The sequence below is a fragment of the Dromiciops gliroides genome, chromosome 1 (assembly GCF_019393635.1).
Source record: "Dromiciops gliroides isolate mDroGli1 chromosome 1, mDroGli1.pri, whole genome shotgun sequence".
NCBI lineage: Eukaryota > Metazoa > Chordata > Mammalia > Microbiotheria > Microbiotheriidae > Dromiciops > Dromiciops gliroides.
This window is the reverse complement of record NC_057861.1, coordinates 247,730,576-247,757,618: the sequence shown is the minus strand read 5'-3', so window position 1 is coordinate 247,757,618 and position 27,043 is coordinate 247,730,576.

The following is a 27,043-nucleotide window of genomic DNA, read 5'->3' as shown; positions in this document are numbered from 1 at the left end:
CTAGTAGGCATAGGAAGTAATATAGCTTTTGTTAAAATAAGTAATATCTATCTAAAAGTATGAGCAAGCATTATCTGCAAATTAGGTGATTTTTAGTACAGAAAATTAAATATTTTTGCATAAACATCACCAGTACAAAATCTAGAAGAAAAGGAAGAAACTTATAAAATTATATTTTAACAAGTATCACTAATAAAGGTGTATTTTCTCAATTTTATAGAGCACTGTGCCACATTTGCAAAAAAGCAGGAATCCTTTGCCAGTTTATAAAGGTCAATGAATATGAATAGGACCTTTTCAGAGGAAGAAATCAAAGATATCAGGAGTCATAGTACAATGATCTAAGTTCCCAATAATTAGAACATGTAAGTTAAAACAATGAGGCATGACCTCACATCTATCAGATTGGTTAAGATATAAATAACAGCAATTAAGAAATCCTTGAATGGATGTGGGAAAAGAGGTGCACTGTTGTATTGTTGGTAGACCTGTGAATTAGTCCAACCATTCTTTTTTTTAATAGAAATTTTGACATCAATTTAAAAAAAAACACAAAACACTTTTGTGTCCCAAAGTCTCTTCCTCCCTCCCTTCTCCCACCTAAGAAGTCAATCAATTCAATATAAGCTAGACATGAGCAGTCATGTAAAACATTTTCACATTAACCAGGTTGTGAAAGAAAACAGACAAAAACAAAACTTCAGATAAAGGAACTAACAAAAAAACATGCTTCAATTTGTATTCAGATACCATCAGTTCTCTCTCTGTAGATGGATCACATTTTTCATAAGACCTTCAGAATTATCTTGGACCATTGCATTGCTGAAAATTATCTAGTCATTCACAACAGATCATCTCACAATATTTCGGTTATTTTGTATACAGTGTATTTCATTAAATTTTTCTTTTGACTGAGGCAAGTGGGGTTAAATGACTTGCCAGGGTCACACAGCTATTAAGTGTCAAGTATCTGATTTGAACTCTTGATTTGAACTCAGGTCCTCCTGATTCCAAGGTCTGTGCTCTACCCACTACTCCACCCAGCTGCTGCTTCAAATTTATTTTTTTTAATCATTGAATATTTTGTGGTAAACATTGTTGTTATACCAACATAAAATGAAGTTAAAGTACAACCTATAATTCACATACATTCTCTTAGGGTTTATTAAAGAAATATTTAGATGAATATCAAATGAAGGAATATAACATTTTCCAGAGATTCCTAAAGTTCTTCTAAGTGAGGGGCATGCTTATGTAGGCCAGCAGCTTTCTTTGTCATAGGACATGAGATATAAATATCAGCATCCATTTGGGAACCATAGAACAAATATTTAGAAACAATATAATTTGATAGGTTACAAAAGGTGAATCTTTTATCTAATTTACCACCAAAATCAAACGTCATGTTCTTACCTTGAAAATTTAGGAAGACTAATTAGACATGGCAGAACTCCTGTACAGTTTTTTAAAATACAATGGTATTTTTTGGGGGGGTGGGGTTGGGGGCAACACAGCCTTGTCACCATTTGAATACCCTCAGTTTCTTTAGATTATAACATCACAGATTTAGAGTTATAAGTGATTGTAGATGGTATTTAGTCCAATCCCTCCCATTTTATGGAAGAGGAAATTGAAAGCCAATGAAGTGACTTGCCAAAATGAACATAAACAGTGTTAGAGACAACATTTGAACCCAGGTCTTCTTACTCCAAATATTCTTTCCCCTATACTATGAATGTAATTGTTATCTTGATAGGCTAACTGAGGCTATATTGGGAAGATTCTCATTTTTAGCTTAAGGATGACATGTATTCAGTGACATCGTAAGGCAGCCATTATATCAGGATGAATAACTTGCTCAGTACAATTATTCTGATAATGATCTGGGAAGAAGTTACTTTTATTTATACTTGTGGATAAAAAAAGCTATTATTCTTTTTGAAAAAGAAAAGTAAACTAGAGAAAAACAAGAAAAGCAAAGTGTAATAATCCAATTTTGAAGAAGAATACCAAACTAAGAAATACTTTAAGGGACACTACTACATCTTTTTTTTTTTTTTTTTAGTGAGGCAATTGGGGTTAAGCGACTTGCCCAGGGTTACACAGCTAGTAAGTGTTAAGTGTCTGAGGCCGGATTTGAACTCAGGTCCTCCTGAATCCAGGGCCGGTGCTCTATCCACTGTGCCATCTAGCTGCCCTGAAACTACTACATCTTAAAAGGCAAACAACTGGAATTATGATGAAAACTTTTTCTGCTTAGGAAAGGAATCTCCAAAATGGAGGTTCTATTTGTAAGTTCAGGATTAAGTAAATGATAAATTGGCTTGTTAATCACTTAGTTGCACATTTCTAGGTGACACTGTAAATTAAAACTTCATACATTAAAAGCTTCTCAAAGCATGGTAGATCACAATATTTAAACAAAACAGTGGTTAATGAGAAGGCTACCCCTAATAAGAAAGTGACCACATTCCTGACCTGATAATACAAAACACAAAACAAATATTCATATAAAAATGATTCATTTATAGGCTCATAGGATAAGCAGGTAGCTAGAAGGGACCTTGTAGTCATCCATTTTAACTTCCTCATTTTAAAGATGAGTAAAATTATTCTCCGAGAAATTAAGTGACTTGTCCAAGTTCACATAATTAATTAGTGCCAAAATTTTCACTCAGAGGTTTGGTTTCATATTAGAAGCCTCCTAATGTTTTGTCCTTGTGTAAACTAAGCCTTAATACTCACAAAGATGGATGGACCTATATTCAAGCAGTATAACTATCTGAAATGTGGCTGAATTGATCAGAAGATTTGGAGTATGCTATAGTAAAGAAAAGTTTTAAAAAAGTAGTCAAAATATAATTGGGTGATAACATTTCACTATTGTACTTGAGAAGTCAAATTATTAAACCACATTGTCTTTTAGATGCAGTGGTGAAGTAAAATACCAAAATTCACAATCAAGATTCTTTTGTTTGTTTGCTTGCTTGTTTGTTTGGTTTTTTTGGTGAGGCAATTTGGGTTAAGTGACTTGCCCAGGGTCATACAGCTAATGTGTTAAGTGTCTGAGGCCGGATTTGAACTCAGGTCCTCCTGACTCCAGGGCCAGTGCTCTATCTACTTCGCCATCTAGCTGTCCCAAGATTTTGTTTTAAAAGCCAATGTGGCATGAAAGAAAAAGGGCTGGCCTTAGAGTCAAGTATCTGTGTAATTCTAGGCAAGCCACTTGGCCTCTCAATGTTCTAAACAACTTTCTAAGGGTCTAATTTACAGTTGAGTTGCTGATCTGCATTCGTGCAGTTTCCATAGAAGGTATTCTCTACAATGATCAAACTACAGTTTCTGATATACACATATGTAACATATACATATATATAATACATGTATACATGTATGTGATAACCATGTATATGTATGTGTTATGTGTATGTGTATATACATACATATACATTGCACATATATAACATATACATATATGTATAGTTTTCATACAGACCAACCTGTGATATGTGAATAAAACTTTGTATCCCTAATATATATGCTTAATGTTTCACCATTCTTTATAAGATTGCATTAATATTCAATTAGCTACTTTTAAAACATTTCAACATAATTAATTCCAATGCATTGCTTTTGCTTTCTAGTCTCCTCCAATTGTCATCCAGGGCATTGTCTTAATAGTATAATAATAGCATCATCCTTGGTGCAATCAACATGATGGTTTGTGTGCTCTTTTTTTAATCAAAGATGTCGCAAAAGAGAAAATTAGAGATCAAATAAAATAATAGATTGTTTTCATTACAAAGCTAGCACCAGGCCATAATTAGATTGTGTACTCACAACTCCATATCAAAGAATAGCAACAATGCACATCATAAAACTTGATAATAATAAGGTGACCTTTTCAGGACTTTTTTCACTGGAAGAACTCTGACCTTTTTAGATTACATTCTTGAACTTACAGCATGCCACTGATTGCCAAATCAGTATCTGTAATGAAAGCAACTGCTTACGATGGTACAGTCATCCAACAGACTGAGATGAAAGTCTTAAATGCATTGGAAACTCTAATGAAAATTATTTAGCTTACTTGCTTGATGCCAACCATTTTGCTTGAAGAGACTAATCAATTCTTCCCTTTGATGGGAATTTTAATTGAAGACAACAGCCAGAGGTGAAAATATTGTTCATCTATCTGATTCTCTTGCCATTCTGTCATTTTAATTGGGACTGTCCTAATATTTTCATTGTTGAATTCACTTGGCAGAATGAGAAAATTACATTAGGGCTATTTAAGCATGGATTTTGTGAAAGTCTTTTTAATTTTGAGTAGCATGTAGGAAAAATTCAATCAGGCATATTAAGCGAATGGTTTTGCAATCCATGGCAATAGTGTTTAATATCTATTCTAGTCTATGAAAAGGTTAAGAATTACCTTTTTATTTCCATAAGCCTAATAAATATGTGTTAATGAAAATATTTATATAAATTTATTAACTGAACTGGCTTTCCAAATATATGTTTACCATTAGTATCTTATTGCATTTATAACTGTCTAGAATATTTATATTAGTAAAATCAGATACAATGTCCAATGTTTATCATTCAGAGTTGTTCATGTACTGGGTTCTTGATGTATGTTTGCTGAATAAATGACTAGTAAATGAATGCATTAATTAATTATGAGCTCATTGGAATTAATCTTTATAAACTAAACATCTTTCTGTGGTTGTGCAATGGGTACTCTATATGGTACTTTAAACTATCTTTATGCTATATTCTGAATAAGCTTTTATGCCATTGAAAGATGCATAAAAAACAGAAAAATTTGTACCATATTCTGAGAGGATTCTATCCTATGAATATTTATAAACTGTGGGGACCAATTTTTAATTGGGGAGTGTTCACTAAGCGGCTTGTTGTAATAATGGGGCAAGGAAGGAGACTGGCAGCCTCCCTCAAAACAGAACAGGATTTATTTTAACAAGAATTAACTTAAAAAAAAACACAAACAGGATCAGTAGGATCAAGGGAAAGGAAATAAAATGGGGAAAGGGAAATTATACAACCTTAAAGATACCACTGCCCAGGAATCAGCTGAGAATATGCAGCAGAATTCCTGTCACCTTCCAGCATCCAGCTAGAATGGCCCAATTCTCCTCTTCCAATCCCAGAAAAACCCCACACAGCCCCAGCCAATGGGATGGCTGCTCTGACAGTCACATAACTGCCCTCACTAGGCTTCCAATCATCATAATTTTGCCAGGCCCATGTAGGCATCAGCGAGTGGTGATGATGTGAGGTGCCAACGCCATGGCAACGGCTACAACCAGTGGGTGGAGCACTGTACAGTTTGAGGAGCCCGAGGCCAGTGTGTGCCGAGGCGTAAAAACCTCAAATAACAATTAATTCTTTTCAAAAGTGAATCCAGGGGGGCAGCTAGGTGGCGCAATTGATAGAACACCGGCCCTGGAGTCAGGAGTACCTGAGTTCAAATCTGGCCTCAGACACTTAACACACACTTACTAGCTGTGTGACCCTGGGCAAGTCACTTAACCCCAATTGCCTCACTAAAAAAAAAAAAAAAAAAAAAAAAAAAAAAAGTGAATCCAGGGACAGAGCCAAGATGGAGGAGGAAAGACAGTGACTTCTGTAGCTCTCCCCCTAAATCCCTCCAAATTCCTTCAAATAATGCCATAAGAAAATTGTAGGAGAAGCAGAACCCAGAAAAGGATGGGGTGAGATAATTTTCTAGCCAAAGATAGCTTAGAAGGTTGGCAAGAAGGATCTCTTGTGCTGGGGTGAGACTGGAGCACAGCCCTGCAGCAGTACCATGCAGATCTAACCCCAGGCTGCACTGCACATATACTGCCCCAGGCAGGATGCCCCAGAGGAGCCTCTAAGCTGTGGCTGCAGCTGCTTCTGGAACTCAACTCATGGACAGTGAGGGGGTCGAGGAGTTGGCAAGGGGGAGATTACAGGGATCTCTGCTGGCACTGAGGCGAGATTCTGTTGTTTGGCCCAAGCTAGGAACCAGGTCCCAGTTTTGAATGATGGCCGAGGTGGAGGAGGGGCTCAAACATATCAGAGATTGCAGAGACAGTGAAACAGGACTCTTCTTATGAGTCAAAGGGCAAGCAGGCCTGTGGTGGCTTGAAGACCAGAGCACAGGCCTGGGGAGTTTTGAATGTTCCTCTCCTTAAATTGTATCACTTGGGACCCACTGAAGCTTGGGACAGTGCACCCTGAAAGCAGTGCTTCACTTTAAAAAGGAATTAAAAGTCAAGAAATAGGATGGTAAATAACCAGACAGAAAACAATGCTGACCTAGGAAATTTCTTTGGTGAAAAGGAAGGTTAAAATACACCCTCAGAGGAAGATAGCAAAGTCAAAGCTCCTACAACTAAAGCTTTCAAGAAAAATATGAATTGGTCTCAGGCCATGTACGTGCACAAAAGGACTTTGAAGATGAGGTAAGAAAAGTATAGGAAAAAATGGAAAGAGAAATGAGAGCGTTTCAGGAAAGTTATGAAAAAGTCAACAGCTTGAAAAGCCAAATGGAAAGGAGATACAAAAGTTCTCCTTAAAAATTAGGACTGAGCAAAGGAATCTAATAACTTTATGAGAAATCAAGACACAATAAAGCAAATCTGAAAGTTTTTTTTTTTTTTTTTTTTTTTTTTTTTTAGTGAGGCAATTGGGGTTAAGTGACTTGCCCAGGGTCACACAGCTAGTAAGTGTTAAGTGTCTGAGGCCGGATTTGAACTCAGGTCCTTCTGAATCCAGGGCCGGTGCTCTATCCACTGCACCACCTAGCTGCCCCAATTTTTTTTAATATAACTTTTTTTTTCTCTTAGTAATCATTATTTTTTTTCTCCCTTGATCTTCTTTGCATAGAGGGCAGGGGCATCTCTAAAAAATTTAGATATAAAATGTCATATATTAAAGAAATTAAGGGAGTAAATAAGAAATACCCTTCAGATCTATTTAGAAGTTAATAGTCATAAACAAAGTTGGGGAAAGAGAAGATTATAGAAGAAAAGTACATCATTTTGATTTAATACAGATTTAAAAGTTTTTAAACAAATACAATCAATAGTTAAGATTGGAAGGGTAACAGTTAACTCTGTGAAAACAATTGTTATAGATTTCTTGGCTCAGCATATCATTTTCAAGATATATAAGGAAAGTATTCAAATTGACATAAAAAAAGCCATTCTCAAACCTGTAAGTGGTGCTATGGTGAAGCACTCTAGAATAGCTTTTTCATTTCTATAGCAACTCCATTAGTGTGTTGTGATAATTTTCCCATCCATAGAATCCTTAATGAGAATATGAAATGGAAATCATGACAACTATGTACAGCAGACTACATATTCACAATCACATAACTGAAAGTTGTAATGCATAAAAGATACTACTATTTATTATTTATTGATTACAAAATATTAAGTCACTATAAAAGAATATTTACCTTAAAGTCTCTACTCCAATAAAATGTTTTTAATGTGTACATCAAATTTATACAAGTTTCATTTGTAAATATCATAAAGATACTTAAATACAACAATCTAATGACCACTGATAGTGAGTGAAATATATAAAAAAGTGGAGTATCTATGTCAATGTCAAGGATGATTCTCAACACTAAATCACCTATTAATAACAAAAATTTATTAAACTACCTACAAAGCTTCAGGCACTCTACTAGCTGCTAGGTATAGAAATCAAACTTGAGGGATATAGCATATTCAAAGAAAATACAGGATAGAAGAAAAAATCCTTAGTGATATAGAGGGACAAATTAACGATTGAGAAAGTGATTAGTGGTTTCTAGGATATGGTTATACTTGAGCTTAACCTTGAAGGGAATTAGGGGTTTTAAGAATCAAATGGAAGAGATTCCTTACTGATGATGATTTTTTTCCTTGTACTTTTGCTTATGAATGGCATTCTACTTGTTGTATTGAGTCTGGAAGACTACAGAGTTTTTCAATACATTTTGCCGCTACTCAAACATGAAATTTATGCATTTTTCATAGGAAAAACTAAGCGGATAGAAACATTAACAATTATAACATTCATTTCTTTGAACATACCAGTACCTCAACCAGATATATAAACATATGTGTGTACTGTCACGAAAATTTCTAAATCTGAGGAAGAAAAGAAACAGCAAAACCTCCAAGCCATAGAAATAGGTTTATTGAGAGGAAGTACATGTCTCACAATAAAGTCAGTCTTAGGTCTGGGAGCTAAAGACCCCAAGCAATACTTGGAGGTGGTATTTATACCCTGCTAATAATGTTCAAAAAAAATACACCCATACCCTTTGGGACCAACCCTTTTAGAGCATATTGCTGATGGCACAGAAAAAGAATACGTTGAGACATAAACATGAGCTTTAGAGTTGCCTCATCTTGGCTGGCGGCTGGCCAGCTCCACACAAATGGGACACAGCCTAACAATTTTACAAGTATTATCTTTCTAAAGTAACATAGTTATGGGTCTCACTGCTGATTGGTTCCTTCAGCTTAGAAGATACTATTTCGAGAAAATAATAGGGTTTTGGGACTCCCAGAGACCCCCTCACTCAAGGGCCTAACTTCCTGACCTTTTAAGACTGGCCCAGAGTCAGCCAAGTGTGACCTTGGACTGTGAATAGAGATTAAAACCACACTACATGAAGGTTTTTTTTCCCCTCAGAGGGCTCCAAACTCTGACATAGACTCTGTACTCTGACATCAGCATGTACTGCATTGGACCACTCTCAAATCCAGTAAGCCAATAGATTTGAATGATAATAGCCAATTACCTTTGAGCAATGTGTAAGGGTGGACTCTCCTCCATCCTCCAGCATGCTTACACAGTGACTTGTTCTCTTGGCCTGGGACTTAGAGGGAGCAGACACAGCCCACCATGGTTCCTCATTATCTTTCCTTCTTAACTCATCTGAGCCCATGTGCTATCTTTACTAATGTTTAATATGCTTTCATAAATGCTTAATGCCCTAAACTGGTGAAGTAGCCTCTAAGTTCTAAGTAACAAATTGTGGTTGTAACTACAATCACCTTATTGAAAGGGACATCACAACACAAAGCTGACACCTAACCCATATTGAACAGTTGAAATAGAGTCAAGGAACATTGGTTATGGTGCATGGAAAGGACAAGATTGATATATGCACAGAGAGAAAACAATTTATATCTCGGAGAAATATTTAAACATATGGAATATCTCATATTATACTGATTATTATCACAGTTAAGTCATTTATATCTAGGGGTAGTGAAAATCTCACTCATATTATCCCTCCTTTGATCCAAAGAGAAATACCTAAAATTTGTCTCTTGGATCACCTAACAATCTAAAAGATAGATAAAATTCAATGCATAGAGGGAAGTCCTCTTTGGGCAGTGCAACTTCCAGAGGGGGAAGTCCAATACTGAGGCTCAGAATACATTCAAATAATGTGAATGGGTACAGCTTACCTAAGGATATTGATACAGTTACAAAATACAATTACAAAATCAAAACCAGCAAATCTCCAACTTAATAACCATTACTGACTAGAATAGTAACTTAATAATTTCCTAAATATAAAGGCCTGCTAACATTTTATAGAAGCCATCAGATTGACAATGCATTACTGTAGAAGTCTTAACTACAAGCCAATCTGAACACCTTTATTAAATCTGCAAGAGCAATAATTAAATAACATTGTAAAATCTTATGACAATTGGCATGCATGAAACACACAACACCAATAATAAGTCTTTCTGAATGGGTTAATGTTACAATCTTCCTATAAAAATTCATAACAGTTATTACAGCATGGAATTTCCCTTACTAGGCTACATGTTCCTCTTCCACAAATATTAAACATATACAGTAACAATAGTATTTGAAGATTCTGCAATATTAGGTCAGGAACAGGGTTTTCATATTGTCTTCAAAAATGTAGTAGGCTCAGATGACTTAGAAACAGAGGTTTCAGGTGCTTTTTTCTGTTTGATAGTTGTGTTGCCATCACCAGAAGAAAGGATAAAGTCCTAAACATCATAGGTGAGATGAAGTCCACTAATATCAACAGCAAATGATTGTTGCAGATGTCAAGAAGGACATGTTGCAGTTTTATACTTGCAATAGATGGTGGTGGATCAGGAAGATAAATAGTATCCAAAACATATACAGTATCTTGGGAGAGTTCAAGTTTAAGGAAATACACTTAGAAAACATCTATCACATACAACTGATAGACAGATTAGAGTTTAGAGAATTTGAAAAAGTACAAAAGTTCATGATTATTCTAACAAGAATAAGAACTCCTAAACCATTAAGATCCATTTCAAAGTAAACTGTTAAAAGCCTCCATCACTAAACCATGTGACTATCCATGGAAACCATGAAGAGAGGTCCAACCAAGAAGTAGTACCCTCTTGTATATGAGTATGCTGTGCTATTTGCAAAATATTATTCAATTTTTTATAGTTCCTCAACATCATTAATGACATCACCTGAATAACTTTCATAAGAAACAACAGGATTGATGGTGACAGCACAAGCTTCAATATAAACAAAACAAAATCATATAAAAGTTGTATAATGTTGTATAAAGTTTATAATGAATTTAAGAATATTAATTAATCAATTTCACAATAGTGTTTATCAATTAACTTATTGAAATAATTTAAACTTTTAGCCATATTCACATAAATAACCTCTAACAAGAATGGATGTCTCTTTTAAGGCATAATAGATCAAAAGTTATGATGACATATCTTCCATTAACATAGGACTAAAATAGATGTGATATTAACAGATTCATATCCTGATTTCACCACTCTTTGCATCATTCTCCTAATCATCCTTATACCATTATGAGAAAGTAAAAATCTAACATAGCTAGTAACAGATGTCAATGCTAAAGCCAATACTGTGTTCATCATATGACACCTGACATGATTATAGAAAAGTACCATAAAAAAATTAAGGAGATAAACTTTATAGTAGGGAAGGTATTCTTTCCAAATATTCAGAATGACTCCAGGTAAATGTTATGCAGATTGCCAAATGCATTGTCAGGGCCAAAGTTAGCCAGGTGGGATATTTCTACTCCATGTGTCACAATTGGGAAAATCAAGTCAAAAGAATTCTACCTCAGCTCTTGCTACAAGTCCTTCTTCCAACCTTTCCCATGACAGTTCCACCACCTGCAATTCATTGATGTAAAATCCCTTAGGATTGCTGGCACCATGACTCATTGGCTCAACAGGATATTTATTGATGATTTTTCCTGGAGTCAGACTCAGAATAATATAAATTAGCAGTCCCAAAATGTCTTAAATAATAACTTCCAACAATCAAAGTCTCATATGGATTTAAATGCTTAGGATAATAATGATAACAAAAATGTCAATTCAGTTGGTTAACTGAGAATGAAATATAAAAGAATTCTAAATATTCAACAAATATATAAATACAATTGCAAATGTATTATTAAAATAATTAGTAACATATTATTTCTTTACCCATTAGAACATATGCTTGCAATGAAAAGATCTAAATTCAATTGATTGTACCAGACTTTTTTTGCTTAGTGTTTTTACAAAAAGAATACATGATGCCTAAACAAATAGCACAAATGGGCCAAAATGTGATAATTTTCATAAATTTACAGAAGCCATTGATCATCTTTGTAATAAAAAGGTATGGAAGATCTTATTTGTGTGGAAATACTTGAAAGTAATTCTACTACCTTCTCTCATGTGTCATGTTGATATATGTCCTCATAAGAGCAATAATATAAACCATTCAATATATTTCTAGATTCACTAATCTGAGTTGTAACATGTAGAAATCTTCTAGAATCATAATAGTTTTCTTGTTTCTGTTCACTAATCTGGTATTTTATGATAAAGTTTTCCTTGACATACGAGATGAGTTGTACAAAATCAGTGAATACCAATATTAGAAATTTCCTAATTGTTATTATTTGGAATTGGGACAATTCTTCTCCAGGAAGTACAGCAATAAAAAATTCCCAAGCAGCACAAAAATCAAATGAACTAAGACTAATAGGAAATTCCATAAATAAAATATCAGCCTGCTATGTCTAGAACCCAAAAGATACTGCATAAGTTAAAAGTGAAGGTCTCAGTATTTAAAATTAAATTCTCAAAAAATTTTAAAAATTCTTTCTTACAAAAGTTGAGAACCTTTTCACAAAAGTCGAGAGAAACAATTTTTAACACAATATTTTCCTGAAATTTCAACCTGAATTTCTGACTTTTTCATACATTTTTTCCCACCAATTTTTAAATTTCAATTATACCAGTTATAATTTTCTATTATCCCTCCTTGCAGGACAGTGGTGTTTGGGGTGAAAACACTTTCACAATCATACTGTAACAATTCCAACAACTAAATCCTCATAAATCCTATTAGAGTTATCAACGAGCATATTATGTAACAATAAAAACTAACACTATACCCTCTTAGATATAAGCAATATAGGCATAATGAAACACAGATAAAGTAGATCACATTAAAATCCAATATTAGGAGGTGTGAGAAAATAATGGAATTTGGCAGATTAATCTAAACTGATTGAATTAAGTGAGAGTGATTGACTGCTGATTAGCCTACTTCAAGTTAACTAGATTGTAACCCACACTTGGCTAGCCCTTAAGACGGTATTGTTCTCAGAAGCTAAGGCCTTTGAACTCAACTCAAGACCATCTTCAAGTCCAATGAACTAATGGATTTGGATGATGCCTACCAATCAGCTTGAAGCAATGTGTAAGGACTGCCTCTGCTCTAGACCTATAAAAAGCTTCCGCACTGAGTTTGAAGAGAGTTCATGTTTTGAAAGCAGGGCTCATGGCAGAGGACTTGAGGAAGATCCTGACCAGGCTGGAACTCTAGGCTAGATAGGACTTTTCTTAACTTTCTGAACTCCATGTGAATACCCCGGTATGCTTTAATAAATGCTTAATGCCCAATGACTGGTGCTAAAACTTCTAATTTAAGGTGAACCACACATTTAAATTTCAAACATCACAGAGGACAAACAGCTATAGCAGCTACTATAGAAGGCATTTCGCACATAATATAATGAAAAAATTCAAATCTTATTCTTCTGAATATTTGTGTCAGAAGCAAAGTAGTAAATAAACAACTTCAAGATTAAAACAGAAACAAATCCATAAAGATATTCAGAAAACCCTAAAAAGTACCTTGTGTTCAGATCACATAAAGTAAAAACAAATTGAAAAAGATTGGAGAATACTCCAAGAAGTAAAAGGAGCAGATCTGATGTGTTGATATTGAATCCATAAATCTTTCCATTCAACTTTGACTGTTGTAGGAACAATTAGGAAGACTTGAAAAGGTCCCTTCTCAAAGCAGGTTGAATTGCACTATTACTTTAAAAAAATTTCATGAATACAAAGTCACCAGATTAAAAAATCATATAAGAAGAAGTCAATAGAATCAGATTGAAATAATGTTCTCACAACTTTTAATTCTTTAAGCTTATCTTGTAATTCTCATATATATTTAGCTATTGATAGATCCCCCCAACATAGAGGTATATGTATATATATGTATATATGTATATAATACATATACACATTATATATACATATAAACATATATGTGTATGCATATGTATCAGTATATCTGTACGTATATATAGACACAAATATATACAAATATACACACAAATGTATATACCTACATATACATGTATGTATGCATATATGTATGTGTATAGGCACAAGTGGTCTTGCCTTCAGGGGAGGATGACCAAATAACATCTCATAAGGAGAAATATGACAATTTCCTCCGGGCCTACCCCTCAAATGAAGCAGAGATAGAGGAAGTATATCAGGCTGTTTCAAAGAGTCTGGAAATAATTTTCCAATCAAAAGCTTAATGTCTTTATTCATACACTCTACCTGTCCAAAGGATGGATGATGGTAAGGAGTATAAAATTTTGGTACAATCCTAAATTTTCATAACTTCTAGAAATACTGTGTCAGTAAAATGAGAACCTTTATCTGAATGAATTTGAGCAGGAGGGCCATATCTAGGGACAATTTCTCTAATAATTATTTTGGCCGCAAATTGCTGCATGAGCTTTAGAAGTAGTGAAAGCTTCCAGTTAATCAATAAAATCAAACAGTATTTAGGATATCTAACCTTTGGCAAAATTATAAAACCAATTTATAATGACTCAAACAGAAGATATGTTAGAGTGACCAAAATATGTCACCTTCCTTTTACTGAAAGAAAACTAAATCTTCAAAACAACTTATTGTAACACAAGAAGTTAGTTACTTCCAATTATTGTACCTGTGATTACCTATACACCATAATGATCTCTTGAATGAACTGCTAGGGAGGCCTGGTATCCTCACTTACCCAAACTCCTGATATCTGTTTAATATTATATCATTGTATCCAGGTTACCACTCCTTTGTCTACATAACTAAGGTCCAGCCACTGAGTTTTGCAACACATCAGTTTATGACCTGAACAATGACAGGCTTTTGTTAAAATTATAAGTTCAGCTGCCTGTGCATTGAAAGTTGATGGAAGGGGCAGCTAGATGGCACAGTGGACAGAGCACCGGCCCTGGAGTCAGGAGTACCTGAGTTCAAATCCGGCCTCAGACACTTAACACTTTACTAGCTGTGTGACCCTGGCCAAGTCACTTAATGCCACTTGCCTCACTAAAAAAAAAAAAAAAAGTTGATGGAAGTAAAGCTGATCACAACATGTCATAGTCAGTAACCAAAGCAGTAAATCTTTTTTTTTCTTTTTTTTTGTATTTGATTTATTTATTTTTTGTTACATGTAAAGATAGTTCTCAACTTTTGTTTATACAAGCTTTCCAATTTCAGATTTTTTCTCCCCTCCCTCCCCTCCCTCCCCCCTCCCCTAGACAGCAGGTAATCTGATAAAGGTTATAATATATATATACACACACACACACACATATATATATATATATACATATGTATATTTATATGTATAATAACATTAAACATATTTCTGCATTAGTTATGTTATAAGAGAAAAATCAGAGCAATGAGGAAAAATCTCAAAATAGAAAAACAACAGCATCAAAAACAAAAGAAATAGTATGGTTCATTCAGCATCTATACTCCACAGTTCTTTTTTTTTTCCTGGATTTGGAGATCCTCCTCCATCATGAGTTCCCTGGAACCCTTCTATATCATTGCATTGATGAGAAGAATATAGTCCATCACAGTAGGTCAACATACAATGTTGATGATACTGCGTACAATGTTCTTCTGGTTCTGCTCATCTCACCTCATCATCAGTCCCACCCTTCAGTTTCTCTGAAGTCCTCCTGCTCATCCTTTCTTATAGCAAACTAGTATTCCATTACATTCATATACCACAGCTTGTCCAGCCATTCCTCAATTGATGGGCATCCCCTCAACTTCCAATTCCTTGGCCACGACATAAAGAGCAGTTATAAATATCTTTGTACGTGTAGGTCCTTCTCCCCTTTCCATGAATCTCTTTGGGAAAAAGACCCAAAAGTGGTATTGCTGGGTCAAAGGGCATGCACAGCTTCACAGCCCTTTGGACATAATTCCAAATTACAAAGCAGTAAATCTTAAACAGGCCAGCAGTAAGGGGTTTCACAATACCTTTGATCTTGTGAACTCACTGAAATAGTTCCTGGACCAAATGATAGCTATCTTGAAAGCAAGGTTTCTGGGTTAGGAGCAAAGTGGAACCTTTTCAAATGATAACCAGGTAAATACAAAGAGATACTGTTATTCAAGGATTATAGGAATTGAGAGAATCAGATGTGTTCTCCACATAAAATTCAAAGGGACCCTCTTTTCCTTTCTCCTACCATCCTTTTCTTTTTTCCTGCTGAGTTTAACAGTTAAGCAGAAAAGAAGTCTTCCCCTCAGATTAGAATAGAATCCCTACATTATTCACCCCCAGGAGCTTAACTCCATTCCCAAATTTCCCTTTCCCATTAAAGTTAGGTAACAAAGAATCTTAAAAATCTCAGTGGTCTATTTGTCCCACAGGGTGGGATAGGGGCCAACAGTGGGGCCACATCTGGGTGGGGGGATACATTTTTAGAAATATCGTGAAGAACATGAACCCAGAGTAACCAGTTCAGGTGAAAGGGGCAGGGAATTTCTTTTTTTCTTTTTTTTTTGCGGGGCAATTGGGGTTAAGTGACTTGCCCAGGGTCACACAGCTAGTAAGTGTTGTGTCTGAGGCTGGATTTGAACTCACATACTCCTGAATCCAGGGCCGGTACTCTATCCACTGCGCCATCTAGCTGCCCAGGCAGGGAATTTCTTGCATTAGGTACCTATAAAAATGCAGTGTGAAAATGAGCATAGGGCAGGCACAACAATTTTGGAGTGTGCCCCCCATCTTGCAAGATTGTAAAGAAAGGCTTTCCCTGCTTTGCACCAGACCAGGGGACCTGCCTCAGTTTACTTTTTTCTTACAGGAATTAAATCCTGAAAAAAAATAGGGGACATCACAAGGAATGACAGTCACCATAGTGGCTGATTAGGCATAACAAAATAAAGAACAGTTACATACACATTCTAAGATTCTGAACAAAACAATAGATGGACTTATGTTAGGATCAGACTTTGGCTTCTTTGCTAGAAGAATTGGAGTGTTAGCCTCTGAGTTACATAGAATAATAATCAAGGCACAGATGGTGGTTTCCCTCCTTTGGTAATAATACATAAATACACAATGTGATTAGAAGATCTTCATCAAACTTTTAAATAATTTCTGTATTTTTCTATCACACAATAAAATGTATTTTCAAATTTGAATAACAATTTCCAATTCACTTAAAAATATTCTATCCCAAAATAGGAAATTTAAGGTCTCCACAAAAAAAAAAATAAATGAAGTAAACAATCAAGTTAACAAATCATTAAATATAAGTCAAAACATTTTTATACCTTAAACATATTAGATAGGGCAGAAGCATTAACTACTTGTTTAGACATGTCCAGGCGTGTACAGACTTTTCCTACTCTACTCCTTGCTCATACCTAAATTTCTTTCTTTCTTTATTCTACTTCTTTTAAAAACATTCTATGACAATGTGTCCTCTATTTCCACAATAAAAGCAGCAAATTTTCTACATTTTCCCTTTACCTTGAGGTATTTGCTGAGTGGCTAAAACTGATTTGATCTTTTGACTAGATTTTTCTTCATTTTCTATTCCCTCATACACATATTGAGCAATTGCTTTTAGTCCCCAAGTATTCTTTTCATGCTTTCCAGGACAGTATTTAAGAAAATACTCCTTAATATTTAGAAGATACTGATACACAAAGCAGCATTTATCATTCTAGCATCCCTAGGATTTGTGCGGTACGATCTAATAAACCTTCTAGCATTATTACACACTCTATCATAAAATCTCATAGGAGTCTCATGCTTTTTCCTGTGTTGTTTCTTGGAACTTACTGTAGTTCTCTGGTCCTTTCTGAGAAAAACTCCATTCTTCTAATTAGATTATCACTAGCATCCTTAGTTGATTCATGTTTGCTACAATATTAGGATCCCAACCTGGATCTTGCAAGGACCAGGTTCCTCCCTTCTTCTCCTGGACCTACCACAAACACGACTGGTCATTTTCTATAATTCCTCATTTGTCTCCCTCTGACAACAAAACATCCATCATATCTTGTACATCGGTCCATGTAGGACTTATGCCCATGAAATTTGATTCAAATTGATCTCTAACCGCTATGGGGTCTTCATAAAATAAAGTACATTGACTCCACATAGCTAAATCAGAAGGTCTAAAAGGATGATGTTCTCTAATATAAGTAAATTCCCCTGTGCATTTAATTGAGGTTTGTCTATTAAGGAGAAAGTAAAGAACAAGGCATGTTGGGCATGCCAGGCACATGTTGGGGCATGCCTTTGCTCTTTCCTCATCCTGTCTTCCACTCCTTCTACTGCGATAAAATAAGAGCTGATAGTGCATTTACTACAGGGTAAAGAACAGTAGATTCATTCTTTCCCTGTTTGCTTTCTTGAGGAATCAGTGGATAACACTTTTCCAAGAAACTAAGTATTTTAAATGGGGAACTAAGTATTTTAAATGTTCCTACTTTTCCTGTTTTTCTAACTCATCCTCTATCTTGTCTAAATATAAAGATAAAAAGTTCCAAAATCTGGGTCATTAGTTCCGAAGGTTTTTACACCAATAAAAACAAATATCTAATAGCCGTTTCTCTATTAATTCTTTGCCTACAGCTAATTCTACTTGGCCCCATTTCTTAAAAAAAAAACCTATCTAATGGAGAATCTTTTTGGAATTGATATTATACTTATCCTAATTCCCATGTCACACAGAGTGTGGAACACCAATCTGGCTTGTACTAGGCAAACAGAAGCAGATTCTAGACCTCCTACAAGGTGGGGCAGACCATCTGCACTCTACTACTCATAAATAGAGGGTTACTAATACCCTTTCTATGGCATTAGTAACCAGTCCCTTCACACCTTTCTCCTTAACTCAAAAAAGTTTAACCCCTAGAATTTCCAAGGTTTCCAGATTCTAATTTAAAAATAATATAAATTTTATCATTTTAACAATTTTTGAATCTCTAATTGTCCTAATTTATTTATGTTTCTCTTTTCCTTTTTAAAGCTGAAACATCTTTTTTAAAATCAAAACTTAGGAACTATGGAGAATGACTTATAACTACCTTTCTAATTTTTAAAACCCAATTAAAATTACTTAGTATCAGAAAGCAGAAGAAAGAAAAAGAGAGAAGGAAATGAGTATCTCAATCAGCAGCTTGAAAATGCTCACTGCCTTAGAGATGATTTGGTTGATCAAGTGAAAATCTGCATTTGGGTCTCTCTCCTTCAAAAAGGAACCAAGGGGAAATATCCTCGGGGTTGATCTCAGACAGAGTCTGAAGTTGAAAGGGAGGGACCTAAAGGACAGATTTTCTGCAGGATCACTGCAGGGTAACCAAAATTGTCGCAAAAATTTCTAAGTTCAATGAAGAAAAGAAACAGTTAGTCTCCAAGCCATAGGAAAATAGCTTTATTGTGAGAGGAATCCTGTTTCAACAATAAAGCCAGTCCTAGGTCGGGGACTCAAAGACCCCAGGCAGTACCAGGAGATGGTATTTATACCCTACTAATAACACTCCAAAACAATACACCCTAACCCTTTAAGACAACAACACCTTTTAGAGCAATATTGCTGAATCATGAGCTTAAGGAGTACCTTATCTGGGCTGGCAGCTTGCCAGTTTCTCACAAATGGGACACAATCTAACAATTTTACAAAAATTATCTTTCTAACAATTTTACAAAAATTATCTTTCTAACAATTTTACAAAAATTATCTTTCTAAAGTAACATCTGCATTGGATTTCAATGCTGATTGGTTCCTTCAGCTTAGAAAAAACTATTTATTGTGTTGTGTTATAACCACAATGCACCTTATTAAAAACTGACATCACAACACAAAGCTGGTACATAACCCCCATATTGAACAGTTAAAATAGAGTCAAGGAACATTGGTTATGGTGCATGGAAGGACAAGATTGAAATATACACAGGGAGATACAATTTATATATCTAAAGAATAGTTAAACATATTGAATATTTCATATTATACTGATTATTACGATAGTTAAATCATTTATATCTAAAGGGTGGGGAAAATTTAACTCAGTACATATATATGTACACATAGGTATACAGATACATACACATATGTATACATGCATGTACACATGTATATTAATATGTGTGTACATGCAATATAATTTTGTCTACCTGTATATTTATATTTAATTTCTGGCTTGAGACCCTGGGCAAGGAAATTAAAAACTCTATGCTTCAAAGACTCTTCACTCAGGAGTTCCTTTTACATAATCTAATCATAGATCTAATCCTCATCTCTGTCTTACCACAGAGGGATAGAATTGGCACAGGGATTGAATAAAAAAAGGAGCGTAGATTATTTAACTTATGGGAAAAATAATAAACTTTCAATAATCCACACTGTGCCTCATGCACATCTTTTAGAATTATTAATCCTCTTTATTCCAAATATTGACAAAGACTCCTCTTAAGTTTTATCTCCAATTTACTCTTGTCTATGTCTTATTTGTACATAATGATTTGAATATTATCTGTACAATTAGAAAGGTTAGTTCTTTGAAGGCTGGGATGGGTTCTTTGTTTCTTTTTGCCTTTCAATATCTCGATGTGCTATATATCTTTATATCTACATATCTACATATCCTAAAGGTTAAGTGCTACCATTTAGCACAGTGCCCTGGCATGAAGTAAATAAATGCTTGTCTACTTGACTTATGATACTGTATGACTTTAATCCATGTAATGCCACAATCTTAGATGAATCAAAATTGTAGGTAGTCTCCAATAAAATACATCTGGTGAGCCTAGTCAGGTTTCAACCTCTTATGATTGATGAATTGCATGTAAGAAATGGCATAAAATATTATCCAGAATATGGATGGACTAAAAAATAAGATGGATATGTCATGTAGTGAAAATGAAGGAAATGTGTGTACATAGATTGGTATCTTGTTGAATAGGCAGACACAAAGAGAATTCATTGTTTCATGTCAAGTTGGAAGGATCTTTCCATGGGAAGATTCCAGAGTCCAAAGCTACACTTAATCATATATAATAATGAGTTTGATAAAGATATAGTTGGCAAACATCAAATTTCCAAATGAGTAAAATCTGGGAGAAATATTTAAAGATTTCAGATAATAGAATTAGAATTAAATATATGTTTATACACTAGGAATGGTTTTTTCCTGGTCAGAATCTTTTATGTTTTTTTATCTTTAAGATAACTAATTTACAAGAATAATAGTTTATATTTTCAAACTGCTTTAAGTTTTAGAAGTTCTTTCTTACCAACAGCCCCAATGAAATACTTAGTACAAACATTATTAAACCTCAAAGGAGAAAACATAGGGCTCCAAGGAGTGAAACTGTATTTTTCTATAGTCACAATGTAGCTCCTAATATAGAATACCAAATTAAGTCTTCTGATTCCAAAGATAAAGTTTATTTTGTTTTGTTTTTCCCATAACACTTTTTTCATGTTTTATTTATTTGCAGTTTTGAGTTCCCTATTCTATCCTTCTCTCATTTCCTTGCTCCCTTACCTAACTCCTCCCCAAGTTGCAAGCAATAAGTATAGGTTGTACATGTGTAATTATGTAAAACATTACCCTATTAGTCATTTTACACAGAATGATTCAAGTTAAAAAAGAGAGAGAGAAAGCACAAAATAGCATGCTTCAGTATGTGTTCAGTTCAATATCAGTTCTTTCTCTGGAGGTGGATAGTATGCTTCATCATTAGTCCATTTGAGATTTTCTTTGATTATTGTAAAGCTGAGAGAAGTTAAGTCACTTACAATTGCTCATAGAGTTATAATGCTGTCACTGTGCACAATGTTCAACTGGTTCTGCTCACTTCACTACACATCAGTACATATGAGTCTTTCCAGGTTTTCTGAAATCATCTGCTTATCATTTCTCTTATCACAATAATATTCCATTACAATCATATACCACAGCTTATTCAGTCATTCTGTAATTGAAGGACATTCCTTAGATTTCTAATTCTTAGCCACCACAACGAGTTGCTATAAATATTTTTTGTACATTTTTTTCCTTTTCTCTTTTACACAGCTACTATTGTTAACTGTTTCCCTTCATTCTATTCTCTTCCCCATGATATTTACTCCATTATCTATCTTCTTTTCCCCTATCCTTCCTCAAAAGGGATTTGCTTCTGACTGCCCTATCCTCCAATATACTCTCCTTTCTTTTAATGGCTCCCTCCTTATCCCCTTCCCCTCCTACTTTCCTATAGGGTTAGATAGATTACTCCACCTAATTGAGTGTGTATGTTATTCCCTCCTTGAGACAACTCTGATGAGATTACAGTCTTTGAGCCTATTCTGGTGAGTGTAAGGTTTCATTTACTGCCCTTGTCATTCCCATCACTCTCCCCACTCCATAAACCTTTTCTTGCTTCTTTCATGTGGGATTTCACACCATTCTACCTCACCCCTTCCCCTTCCGCCAGTGCATTCCCCTCACCCCTCAATTATACCCTAAAGATGTTGTCCTGGGAGCAGCTAGGTGACACAGTGGACAAAACACCCACACTGTACCTAGGAGGACCCAAGCCCAAACCCAGCCTCAGACATAAGATACTCAAGCCACTGTATGACCACAAGCATGTCACTGAACTCCAGCCACCCCAGAAAAAAGATAAAAAATAAATACTTTACAGATATCATCCCTTCATATTCAATTTCTACCTGTGCCCTCTGTCTAAATGTAGTTCTGTCATCTGACCCTAATACTGAGAAAGTTCTTATGAGTTAGATGTATCATGTTTCCCATGAAGGAATGTAAACAGTTTAAATTATAAAAATTCCTCTTAATTTCTTTTTCCTGTTTACCTTTTTATGATTCTCTAGGGTTCTTATATATTGAAAGTCAAATATTGTATTCAATTCAGGTCTTTTTCATCAACTAATACCTGAAAGTCCTCTTTTTCATTGAAATTCCATCCCCCCCCCCCCCCCGAAAGATTATGCTCATTTTTGCTGGGTAGGTGATTCTTGGTTGTAATCCCAATTCATTTACCCTTGGGAGTATCATATTCCATGCCTCTGATCCTTTAATTTAGAAGCTGCTAGATCTTGTGCTATCCTGATATGGCTCAATGGTACTTGAATGTTTCTTTTTGGCTACTTGCAATATTTTCTCCTTGACCTGGGATCTCTGGGATTTAGCTATAATATTCCTGGATATTTTCATTTTGGGATCTCTTTCAGGAGGTGATCAGTGGATTCCTTAATTTCTATTTTACCTTCTGCTTCTAGAATATCAGGGTCAATTTTCCCCTGACAATTTACTGGAAGATGATTTCTAAGCTCTTTCCTTGATCAGGTTTTCATGTATTCCAAAATTTTCAAATTATCTCTCCTGGGTCTATTTTCTAGGTCAGCTGTTTTTTTCAGGTAATATTTCACTTTGCCCTCTATTTTTATATTCACCTTGGATGTTTTTATTGTGTCTTTATTTCTCATAAAGGTCATTAGCTTCTATTGCTGAATCCTAGTTTTTAAGCACTGATTTTCTTCAGAGAGCTTTTGTACCTCCTTTTCAGTTTGGCCAATTTGGCTTTCAAGCTATTGACTTTTTTCATGACCCACCTGTATCATCTATCATTTCTCTTTCCATTTTGTAGTCTACCTCTCTTACTTTATCTCTCAAAGTCCTTTTGAGCACCTCTATGCCTGAGACCAATTCATATTTCGCTTGAAAATCTTTGGATGTAGGAGCCTGACATTGCTATCCTATTCTGAGGATGCACCTCGATCTTCCTTGTCACTAAAAAAAACTTTCTATATTCCTAACCTTTCTCTTTCTGCTCATCTTCCTAATCTTTTACTTGATTTTTAACTCCTTAAAGTAGGGCAATGTTTCCAGGCTGCATTGTCCCAAGGTTCAGGGGGTTACAGGTGCTATTATTTAAGGAGGGGTAAGTTCTTCACTTGCCTGGACTGTTGCCCTGGTCTGTTGATAACCCCAGGCTTAATTAACCAGACAGCAAAACTTTATGTGCTGTGGTTATCTCCAACAAGCCTGCTCCCCTCCCCCACCCAGGGCCACCACTATTCAAACCTACTTCCTGGTTCCCAACAAGGGGGGAAAAACCCAAGTTCCACATCAGCAACAGCAGAGGACCCCTATAATCTCCCCCCCACCAACTGCTCAGCCCTCTAACCAGACTGTCAGCTTAGTTCCAGAGACACAGGTACTGCAGCTGATTCAGAAGCTCTGGGGTTCTCTTTCCCAGCTTGGCCTGCCTGAGACTGTAATCTATGTGTTTCTGCCTGAGACTATAATCTATGTGCTTCTGATTTAAGGCGACCCACAATTTAGATTTTAAACTTTACATATGTCAGTGGACCATGGAGTTGGGCTTTACTTCCACCCTGGCCCAGCAGCCCCCTCTTGCCAACCTTCCAAGCCCTCTTTTGCTGAAAAATTATTTCAGCCTGTTCTTCTTTGGGGGTTTTGCTGCTCCAGAATTGTCCTATGACATTATTTGTAGTTTTTTTTTTAGCACTCATGTCGTGAGTTCAGAGAGCTTCTAGACATTAGAATGTTAAGCTAAATTTAAGAAGATGAAATTAAATAGTACATAAAATGTTCTTATATTCTCTTTTTTTGGTAAGGCAATTGGGGTTAAGTGACTTGCCAGGGTCACACAGCTAGTAAGTATCAAGTGTCTGAGGCCAGATTTGAATTCGGGTCCTCCTAAATCCAGGGTCAGTGCTTATCCACTGTACCACCCTAGCTGCCCCAAATATCTTATATTCTTATAAAAATAACATCATAAATACAAGATGAGGATGGCACTAACTTCTTTCTGAGATAGTTTACCCAAACAGAATGTTGATTTTTATTTATTCCAAAGTTCAGTCTGTCAATACTGATGTGATGGCCAAAAATAGTAAATGCAATTTTCAGCTACATTGAGAGGCATGATGTCCAGGACTAGGGAAGTCTCATTGAAATCATAATAGTACAAGATACTATTCTACATAGCATTTTTACGCTTTATCACAACTTTCTATAATTATTTAAATTGATCCTCTCAGTGTCTCTATAACGTAGTATTATAATCATTTCAACTTTATGTTATTAACATGAGGAAACTTAGGCTGAGAGAAGATGAGCAACTTGCTCCCAGATCAAAAGGTAAGTGTCTGTCTTAAATAGATTTGGAACTTAAGACTTTTCACTCCAGATCCAGTACTCATTTCTCTATATCACATTGCCTATAAAAAATATACATCTGGAGAAATTTTAATTCTAAAAACCATATTTTCCAAAGGACATTAATAAGCTGGAGTGAACCTACAGAAAAACAATGTCTAAGAATTTGAGGTCATTCTAAATAAATATTTGAAAAGTACTGGGCTGGGATTTATTCTTCATGGTCATAACTGAATTTCATAGAGGAATGGGTAGATAGAAACTGTATATGCTACCCAAAAGTGCTATGGATTGGGCCCAGCACTATAGTCAGTTTATTTTCAGTGGAGCATTTCAAACAAAATTCTGGTTCCTCTTTAAAGGGTCCAATGTAGAAGGCTTTTCGATGTAGTGGTTATCTTGGACAGCCTATGAATTTATTTCCTTTCTGTGATATTCTGAGATTTTGTAAGATTTTCCTGATCTTAGAATTATCTATTTATGGTACTTAGGTGGAAAAATGGAATAGACTTCTGGATTTAGCATCAGAAAGTTGTGAATTGAAATTGTGCCTTAGACACTTGCTACCATTGGGAACATGGGGGAAATAATTTAAACTTTTAGCCTTAGTTTCCTCATTGGTAAAGCAGAAGGATAATATAGCACCTACTTTATATTGCTGTTAGAGGATAAAGATAAAATAACAAGTAAAGTATTTATATAAACCTGAAAGTGCTACAGAACTGATAGCTATAATTATTAACATCTTTCTTATTAACAAGTTATGAAAAGACATTGATGACAATTATAAATAATTAGAATGCATAACTGTATTGTCACCTGAACTAACTGCATTCTTCCTTGATCCTTCCTTATCCCTCCCTATGAAATCCAGGAATTCAATATGTCTTACATGTGCATTTATACAAAACATTTTCTCATTAGTCAGGTTGTGAAAGAAAATAGACAAAATACCTTTAGAAAGAGGAGATAACAAATAAAATTACACTTCAATCTCTTTGGAAATTGTTTTTTGCTTTGTTACTGCCACCTCCTTAATTTGCCCTTCTTTTTTTCTCTCCCCCTCCCATCTCCTTCCCCTCCCACTTTCCCTCAGGGAAAAATATATTACTATATGCACTTGAGTGTGTATGTTATTTCCTCTTTGAGCTAATTCTGATTAGAGTAAGGTTCATTCACTTCCCTCATTCCTTCCTCATCTTCCCCTCTACTCCATAAGCTTTTTCTTGTTTCTTTTATGTGAGTTTCTTTTTCCTACTCCAACTCTCCCTTTCAACTCTCCCTTTCCCTTTCTTTCAGTGCATTCCTCTTATCCCTTAACTTTCTTTTGAAGATATCATCATCAGTCAGCTGGGGTGACACATTGGACAAAGCACTAGCCCTGGACCCAGGAGGCCCTGAACCCAAATCTGACCCCAGACATAAGCCACCCCACCCTGTATGCCTCACAAAAAACAAGGATAAATAAAAAATAAATGCTTACAGATAACATCCCTTCATATTCAATTCACACCTGGGCCCTCTCACTAAGTATACTTCTTTCAGCTACCCTAATACTGAAAAAGATTTTATGCTTTAGAAGTATTATCTTCTTATGTAGGAATGTAAATGGTTTAATCTTTTGATATACATCTTGATTTCTTTTTCCTGTTTAGCTGGTGATGCTTCTCTAGGGTCTTGTATTCTCTAGTGTTTTATTTTATTTTATTTTTTCAGGACAATGGGAGTTAAGTGACTTGCCCAGGGTCACATACCTAGTAAGTGTCAAGTGTCCAAGCTGGATTTGAACTCAGGTCCTCCTGAATCCAGGGCCAGTTCTTTATCCACTGTGCCACCTTGCTGTCCCTTCTCTAGTGTTTTTGATAAGAATGAGTGTTGTATTTTCTCCAAAGTTTTATCTGAATCTATTGAGATGATCATATGATTTTGGCTACTTGTTTTTTAATAATGTGGTTGATTATGTTGAAAGTTTTTATAATGTTGAAGCAGCCCTGCATTCCTGGTATACATCCCATCTGTTAATAGAGCATTATTCTGGGGCAGCTAGGTGGAGTAGTGGATAGAGCAAGAGCCCTGGAGTCAGGAGGACTTGAGTTTAAATCCAGCCTCAGACACTTGACACTTATTAGCTTTGTAACCCTGGTCAAGTCTCTTAACCCCAATTGCCTCACAGA